The sequence below is a fragment of the Mus caroli genome, unplaced genomic scaffold (assembly GCF_978045245.1).
Source record: "Mus caroli unplaced genomic scaffold, Mus_caroli_1 scaffold_6, whole genome shotgun sequence".
Classification (NCBI taxonomy): Eukaryota; Metazoa; Chordata; class Mammalia; order Rodentia; family Muridae; genus Mus; species Mus caroli.
This window is the reverse complement of record NW_028227261.1, coordinates 115,156,493-115,165,994: the sequence shown is the minus strand read 5'-3', so window position 1 is coordinate 115,165,994 and position 9,502 is coordinate 115,156,493.

The following is a 9,502-nucleotide window of genomic DNA, read 5'->3' as shown; positions in this document are numbered from 1 at the left end:
ATGTATCACAGGGCTCCCAATGGAGAAGCTAGAGAAAGTACCCAAGGAGCTAAAGGGATCTGCAACCCTATTGTTGGAACAACATGATGTACTAACCAGAACCCTGGAGCTCTTGTCTCTAGCTGCATATGTATCGAAAGATGGCCTAGTCGGCCATCAATGGAAAGAGAGGCCCATTGGACTTGCAAACTTTATATGCCCCAATATAGGGGAATGCCAGGGCCAAAAGAATGGGAATGGGTGGGTAGGGAAGTGGGGGGCGCTATGGGGGACTTTTGGGATAGTATTGGAAATGTAATTGAGGAAAATATGTAATAAAAATATTAAAAAAAAAAAAAAAGAAACATATGCTAGCCCCTGTGACTTCTGATAACTTGAACCTGGCTACAACTTTCCCATGTCTGGTCACTAGCATGTGAACAGGATTAATTAGCAAAACCAGCAAGAACCAGTAGAACCTAACACTGGAAAATATCTGCTTAAATCTCCAAGCAATAAGCACCAAATTTGTCCCAGACAATTGTCGGAAATACCTGAGGAACAATGGTGTTAACTGGCTTAAAAAGAAAAATCACTGGAGAAATTACAAAAGGTTTACTCTTCTCTTAATAGTTGACCTTTTTTTTTTTTTTTCTAAAAATGTACTTTAGATTGCACCAAGATCCTTTCTGACCCCATTAAAGTCAATAGGGAAGAAGTACCAGAAACTGGTGTTTTCCACAGCTAGAGTATATACGGAATGTCAATGCAACCCTGATAAATATAGTTCCCCGTGAACACACTAACAAATGCTCTCCTTATTAAATGCGAACCTGTCAAATAGGATGGTACTTCTAGGAATGCTGCAAAATGTTCACTGTAGGAAGAACAACAACAACCAAAACCATATAGAGTGCAGGACAGATATTTTTCCATATAAACCCAAAACAGTTCATCTCTACAAGCTGCTGAACTGGTGCGCATCACCCAGATTAGCACCTCTCCTTTTACTCACTGAAGACATTAATGAAATTGAATACTTAAAAACCAAGTACTCAAAACCAGGTGGTTCCCCCTTTTCTAAAGTGGAAGACGTTCTATCCATCTTGAGCTCTTGCACAGATCACAGAGAGTTCAACACTATTTTTCATTACAACTTCTTGTATACCTGGCTGAGGCAAACCTATATTTACAATCATGGGGTTGGAGGCAAGGGATTTTAGAAGTAGAATTTAAATGTTATCAAACAGTAAAGCTAAATGGAAAAGTTTCTATTGAGTGACCTATATCATACGCAGAACACTAGCGTTGTCTCAAAACTCTACGAGAGTTGTTAGATATTTGTTACTACAACAAACACCTAGAGTGATCGACTTACAGAGAGACATTTTAGAAATTGTTTCAGAGATTTCAGTAGAGGTAGAGGGGCAGTTTGTGATGAAAGTCTGTGGCTCAATCATTTGTTTACCTCCTCAAGGAAAAGAAGCAAAGAAATATAGAAAGAGGGGCCAGACTTGTAATGCCCTCTTTCATTTCTGAAAACATATCCCTAGTTCGTTAGCTTCTTCGTACTGTGTTCTATCACGTAAAAGTCTCACCACCTCTCAATAGTGCTACAGTCAGAGAATTAAACCTTTAACACACATACCTTTGGGGGATAGTCTTCGTTTAAACAACAGCAGCTAAAAGATCAATTTTTAGTATTTTATTTCAATCAATATATTTGTATTGCTTTTTAATGTTTTGAAATTATAATACTGACACATCATTCCCCCTTGTCTTTCCTCCCTAAAACATAATCCGTACATCCCCTTTGTACTCTATCAACTATCTATCTATCTATCTATCTATCTATCTATCTATCTATCTAACTAACTAACTTAAGTTATGGTATCCTTTTCTTTAAATACACACATGTGTGTGACAAGAATCAATGTTTTGTGCGTGAATCATTTAACAGAAATAGGAGAGCAGTTATGTGCTTGGTCCTCATTCGAGCAGAAGAGTTTTCCTCTGACAGACCGGTCTTCTTGGCTGAATAAGAAAGGGAATAAACTATCTTTCTGCTACTTCATCCCTTCTCAAGTCTGCTAACTGTGGCCTTAAACTCCAGCTACTCTGAAAATAAGCACTCTTTCTTCCAAAATAATGATCCCTAGAGAGAACATCACCTCCCATAAATTCACCAGACTCCTTAGAAAACACGATCATGAAATTATTCTATATAAAGAGTACTATTGTTTGACCAAAGTTAAGCCCTTCACAATAAATGCCTCTATGAAGCTTGTCTAAAACTGTTATGATGAAAAACGTGTGTTTTCCAGAAAATAAACACAATGTGAACAAGAACAGCAACAGAATCCACAGTTCGACTTGAAAGTAAACAAATACACCACACAGGTTCGGTGACTTACTGAAAAACCAGAGACCTTACAGGAGTCTGGATTTAGAAAGATTGTCTGTGGTGTTTGGCAGAAAGTGTTCTTCTACTGACAATCAGGTTTGAAGACACAGTGCTGCCGGGGAACTCATCTCAGGATTAAATGGATCAAGATTGGATACAAATTTCAAAAATGTATTTTTTCAGTTCCATTTGATCTTCTTTCTCTCTGAAACCATTTGACTTCAAACGAACATATTGCAAATGTGCTATTTTTAAGGAACAGACTGACAGATGATATTCAGGGTGGGTAACATTTGTTTATAATCACACAGACTTACACACAGGGAAATACAACATGTCTTCCATTTTTACTGCTTCATCAAATGTGTGGCCAGGGCTGTGATTGTTCTACTCCATCTTACTGAAATAAAGCTGTGACAGCATTTTTACGTTATACCACAGACACACTAGCAAATTATCACATTTTTTACGTTTTTGAGAAAAGTTGGAGAATAAATTCTAATACTGTGGTAATGTAGTCATAAATAAAATCTAACACCTTTAAAAACAGTGATGGTATTTAAGCTTATATATAGACCACAGATTAAATGAAAATCTCACATGATAAAATACTTTAGGAAATAATTAATCACCTATCAAACATTTAGGAAGAAACATCAAAAATTGTAACACTGAAACAATAGCTTTTCTCTTCAGCACAAGTACACATACCATAACTGATTCTTTAAGAGATGCATTTGGTTGTCTAGCAAAGCATGAGGCAATGAGCTTTGATTAGATACCAGATATAAAACAGAATCATACGAATGCCAATAGTGACTATCCCTTAAAATCATATTTGTGAGGCTCTTTAGAATCACTCAGAGCCCACTGAACAGATAGCCTGGAGTAAACATCACAGGAGTAGAAACAACAGTAAAGGCCTTGCTTCAAAAGATAGAAAGGGAGAACCAATTCTTAACAGCTTTCCTCTGACCTCCACATTTGCCTTGTAAAACATTTCAGTCATCATACAGTTCACACCATAATACACACACACAAACATTACAAGATAGATAGAAGGACAGATAGGTAGATAGATAGATAGAGAGATAGATAGATAGATAGACACACACACACACACACACACACACACACACACACATATATATATATATATATATATATATATATATATATATATATATTGGATGGATGAATGGATGGATGAGTGAGTGAATGGATAGAAAGACAGAATGATGGACAGGTAGACAGACAGAAAAACAGATAAATAGACAGATGAATAGGTAAATAAATACAAGTAAAGAAAACTTATATGGTACAGACACAACCCAGAGTGTCTGGCAATGTAAACTGTTGACGTGGCACAGCCATGAGAAAGATCATGCCGTTGGACTCTCAGGAAATTAGTAAATCTATTGTCCACATGGGCCAGACTCAAGAGGAAAGGTGAAGTTCTCTTTGAAATCCAGTGTATTTTAAAACTAGTGAATTCAGCTTCCTCCTCCCAGGGGTTTATAGACTGAGACTACTTGCCTGTAGAGTAACCCTGTATAGACTAACTAACCTCCCCACAGTGGGCTGCATATAGTAAACATGATGAGGTTGCAGGTTGCTGAGGTAGTGGGTGTGCTCCACTAGATGGCACCCCCTACACCAGACCCCAGCATTTCTATACATATTCCTGTGTCACTCATTTCTTCATTCCCTCTCTAAACCTAGTCAGAGTTCTAGGACCCAAACCTCACTTGTCATCATGCATAATGATGTGTGAATCCAATTAGAAAATCAGAACTATTGTATTGTTCTTTACTGATATCTACCACAGCTACCATTAGTCTAGGAAAAACTGCCATTGAAGTATGAAGCAGGAAAAATTCCCACTGAGGGATGAAGCATATAAACTATCTTCTCTCCTTTCTTCCTTTTTTTCTTCCTCCCTCCCTTCCTTTCTCTTTCTTTCTTCATTTCTTCCTTCCTTCCTTCCTTCCTTCCTTCCTTCCTTCCTTCCTTCCTTTCTTTCTTTCTTTCTTTCTTTCTTTCTTTCTCTCTTTCTCTCTTTCTCTCTTTCTCTTTCTTTCTTACACTTCTTGTTTCTAATCTCATATTGCAAATGATTAAATAACACAAAAATGATAAGTCTTAGCTACAAACGTTAAAAGAGACATTCATGTGTCTGCAGAACAAGTTCAAGGCCAACCACAGCTTTGAAATTCCAGATTGTATATATGGTATGTACATACATATACCCATGTATATGTAATCCATGGCACAGCTTTCATGACACTATTTTCTGTGTATTCTCCTTTCACAGATATTTCATAAGGGCAATTTTACTATTTATCATCTGTGAAAGGGAAAGAATACATCTTTAAGAAGGTTTTAAAAATGGTTTTAAACAAAGGTTTAAAAACAATGAATTTATGAAATTCTTAGGCAAATGGATGGATCTAGAAAATATCATCATGAGTGAGATAACTCAATCACAAAAGAACACACATGATATGCACTCACTGATAAGTGGATATTAGCCCAGAAACTTAGAATACCCAAGATACAATTTGCAAAACACATGAAACTTTAGAAGAAGGAAGACCAAAGTGTGGATACTTCATTCCTTCTTGGAATAGGGAACAAAATATCTATGGAAGGAGTTACAGAGACAAAGTTCAGAGCTGAGACAGAAGGAAGGACCATCCAGAGACTGCCCCATCTGGGGATCCATTGCATAAACAACCACCAAACCTGAAACTATTGCATATGCCAGCAAGGTTTTGCTGGCAGGACCCTAATATAGCTGTCTCTTATGAGGCTCTGCCAGGGCCTGGAAAATACAGAAGTGGATGCTCACAGTTATCTATTGGATGGAACACAGGGCCCCCAAAGAAGGAGCTTGAGAAATTACCCAAGGAGCTAAAGGGGTCTGCAACCCTATAGGAGGAACAACAATATGAACTAAACAATACCCCTGAGAGCTGAGTCTCTAGTTGCATATGTAGCAGAGGATGGCCTAGTTGGCCATCAATGGGAGGAGAGGCCCATGGTCTAGTGAAGATTATATGCCCCAGTACAGGCAAATGCCAGGGCCAAGAAGTGAGAGTGGGTTGGTTGGGGATCAGAGCAGGGTGAAGGGTATAGGGGACTTTCAGGATAGCATATGAAATGTAAATGAAGAAAATATCTAGTAAAAAAATGTGTCAAAAAAAGGTTTAAAAAACACAGAAAAATAAGAAAGCATACATTGGAAAATGTGGTCCCTGTGGGCTGCTGAAAATCTTTCTCAAAGCCTTCTTTGGCATAAGAGCAATGAGAACAGAATCAGTGATTCAGATCAGTGTGGAGTGCCAGCAACCTGTCCTGTGCAAAGTTCTCTGTTGCACTCCATACACTGGAAAGGGAGAGAAGGAAAAGAGAGTGAGGGGAAGAGGGAGGGAGGAAGAGAGGGTGAAAGGAAGAGACAGAGAGACAGAGATAGACAAGGACAGAGATAGAGACAAAAGACAGGGACAAACAGAGACAGAAGGAAGAGAATAGAACCTGAAAGAAACACTGGAAAATGGTCATTCAAGGTAACACCTGTATTATGATTAGAAAACGCTACATTAACTGTATTGTTCTAACTGCCCAAATCCCTCCAAATGTCCTATCTCATAATATCATTGCAACATACTACCCTGAGAGTTAGAGTGGACCCAGATATCTTAGCAGCCACAGAAGATAGTAGAATATCTTTAGAGCAGCCAAAATCTCATTATTTTAATGTTCAGGAAATCCGGAAGATTCTATTATTATTATTATTATTATTATTATTATTATTATATATTTTCTTTATTTACATTTCAAATGCTATCCTGAAAGTTCCCAGTACTCCCCCCCCCGACCCTACTCCCCTACACACCCACTCTCACTTCTTGGCCCTGGCATTCCCCTGTACTACAGCATAAAAGTTTGCAAGACCAAGGGGCCTCTCTTCCCAGTGATGGCCAATTAGGCCATCTTCTGATACATATGCAGCTAGAGACATGAGCTCTGGGAATACTGGTTAGTTCATATTGTTCCACCTATAGGGTTGCAGACCCCTTCAGCTCCTTGGGTACTTTGTAGCTCCTCCATTGGGGGCCTTGTGTTCCATCCAATAGATAACTGTGAGCATCCACTTCTGTATTTGCCAGGCACTGGCACAGCCTCACAAGAGAAGGTATATCAGGGTCCTTTCAGCAAAATCTTGTTGCCATATACAATAGTGTCTTGGTTTGGTGGCTGATTATGGGATAGATCCCCAGGTGGGGTAGTCTTTGGATGGTCCACCCTTTCGTATTAGCTCCAAACTTTGTAGCTTCAAACTCTGTAACTCCTTCCTTAGGTATTTTGTTCCCTATTCTAAGGAGGAAGGAATGAAGTACCCACACATTGGTCTTCCTTCTTCTTGATTTTCTTGTGTTTTGCAAATTGTATCTTGGGTATTCTAAGTTTCTGGGCTAATATCCACTTATCAGTGAGTGCATATCAAGTGACTTCTTATGTGATTAGGTTACCTCACTCAGGATGATATCCTGCCCTTTCTAACTCAGTTAAGAATTGAGTTGGAATTTTGATGGGGATTGCATTGATTCAACGTAGATTGCTTTCGGCAGGATAGCTATTTTTACTATATTAATCTTGCCAATACATGAGCATGGGAGATCTTTGCATTTTCTGAGATCTTCTTCAATTTATTTCTTCAGAGACTTGAAGTTCTTGACATACAGATCTTTCACTTCCTTAGTTATAATCACACCTAGGTATTTTATATTATTTGTGACTATTGTGAATGGTGTTGTTTTCCTAATTTCTTTCTCAGCCCGTTTATCCTTTGTGTAGAGAAAGGCCATTGATTTGTTTGAGTTAATTTTATAAATTAACTTCACTGAAGCTGTTTATCAGGTTTAGGAGTTCTCAGGTGGAATTTTTAGAGTCATTTATATATACTATATCATCTGCAAATAGTGATATTTTGACAAGTGCTCAAGAAGCTGGACTCCAGAAATTCAAATAACCCCATTAAAAAGTGGGGTACAGAGCTAAACAAAGAATTCTCAGCTGAGGAATACCAAAGGGCTGAGAATCACCTGAAAAAAAAATGTCCAATATCCTTAATCATCAAGGAAATGCAAATCAAAACAAACCTGAGATTCCACCTCACACCAGTCAGAATGGCTAAGATCAAAAATTCAGGTGACAGCAGATGCTGGTGAGGATGTGGAGAAAGAGGAACACTCCTCCATTGCTGGTGGGATTGCAAACTTGTACAACCACTCTGGAAGTCAGTCTGGTGGTTCCTCAGAAAATTGCACATAGTACTACCGGAAGATCCATCAATACCTCTCCTGGGCATATATCCAGAAGATGCTACAACTGGTAATAAGGACACATGCTCCACTATGTTCATAGCAGCCTTATTTATAATAGCCAGAAGCTGGAAAGAACCCAGATGTCCCTCAACAGAGGAATGGATACAGAAAATTTGGAAGAATCTGTTTGAAACAATTTTCCTTGATTGATTTGACCTGGAGCTTACCCAATATGGAATTCTTTTTCTGAAATGAGGTATTCAAATGTGTGTATATTTCATTTATAATTGTTTTCTAAAGACCTACACTAGAATATTCTATCCAGAAAGGTAAGAAAGAAATGGCTTTTCAGCCCACACACTTTAATAGTTACATATTTATGAGTATGTGTCCAGTAGTATCATTCAATAAGCAAATCACAGAAAGAGCTATCTTGTGCATAACTGATTAAAGTAAAAACATTTGAAGTCACTGGGGAAAGAGGCTCAGAAGAGAAAGCATATGAAAAGAGAAAGCTAAAAGAAGTGGCAGGTTTTGTAAAGTAGGTGCCACCACAGGTCAGTATCTCCAGCAAAAAAAAAAAAAAAAAAAAAAAGAATATGCAAGGCAACTGCTACTGGGTAGCACTTACTTTGATAATTCAGTCATCTCCATTAAGCTTATCAAATACAATTTCTCGTTATCAGAATGATGAAATCTTGTCTTCAGTGGTTTGAAGGACTCAAATGTTTAGTTCTGTACCCCATTTTTAATAGGGTTGTTTGATTCTCTGGAGTCTAACTTCTTGAGTTCTTTGTATATACTGGATATTAGCCCTCTATTGGACTTAGGATTCATAAAGATCTTTTCCCAATTTGTTGGTTGCCATTTTGTCCTATTGACAGTGTCCTTTGCCTTACAGAAGCTTTGCAATTTTATGAAGTCCCATTTGTCGATTCTTGATCTTACAGCATAAGCCATTTGTGTTCTGTTCAGGAAATTTTCTACTGTACCCATGTGTTTGTGACTTTTCCCCACTTTCTCTTCTATTAGACTCAGTGTATCTAGTTTTATATGAAGGTCCTCGATCCTCTTGGACTTGAGCTTTTTACAGGGAGATAAGAATGGATCAATTTGCATTCTTCTACACGTTGACCACCTGTTGAACATTTGTTGAAAATACTGTCTTTTTTCCACTGGATGGTTTTAGCTCCTTTGTCAAAGATCAAGTGTGGGTTCATTTCTGGTTCTTCAATTCTATTCCATTGATCTTCCTGCCTGTCTCAGTACCAATACCTACAATTTTTAATCACTATTGCTCTGTAATACATTGCATGAGATTAGGTATGGTGATTCTCCCAGAAGTTCTTTTATTGTTGAGAATAGTTTTGACTATCCTGAGTTTTTGTTATTCCAAATGATTTGCAAATTGCTCTTTCTAAGTCTATGAATAATTGAGTTGGAATTTTGATGGGAATTGTATTGAATCTGTACATTGCTTTCGGCAAGATGGACATTTTTACTATATTAATCCTGCCAATCTACAAGCATGGGAGATTTTTTTGTGAATGCAAGTATGTATGTATGCTTGTATATTTTTAATAGTTTAGAACTTTACATAAGATATTATTGAAAAGCATATATGAATTATATGAATTACCTGAGGACAAAATGCTTGTTTTGTGGTGGTAATATAAAAGAACACATATTCATGATGTATGGCTGCAGGGAAAAGACATTTTGTGAATATACCAAAGAAAAGTCCAATCACATCTGTTCTCCTTCCTTCATCGGGACCATTTCCTAGAAT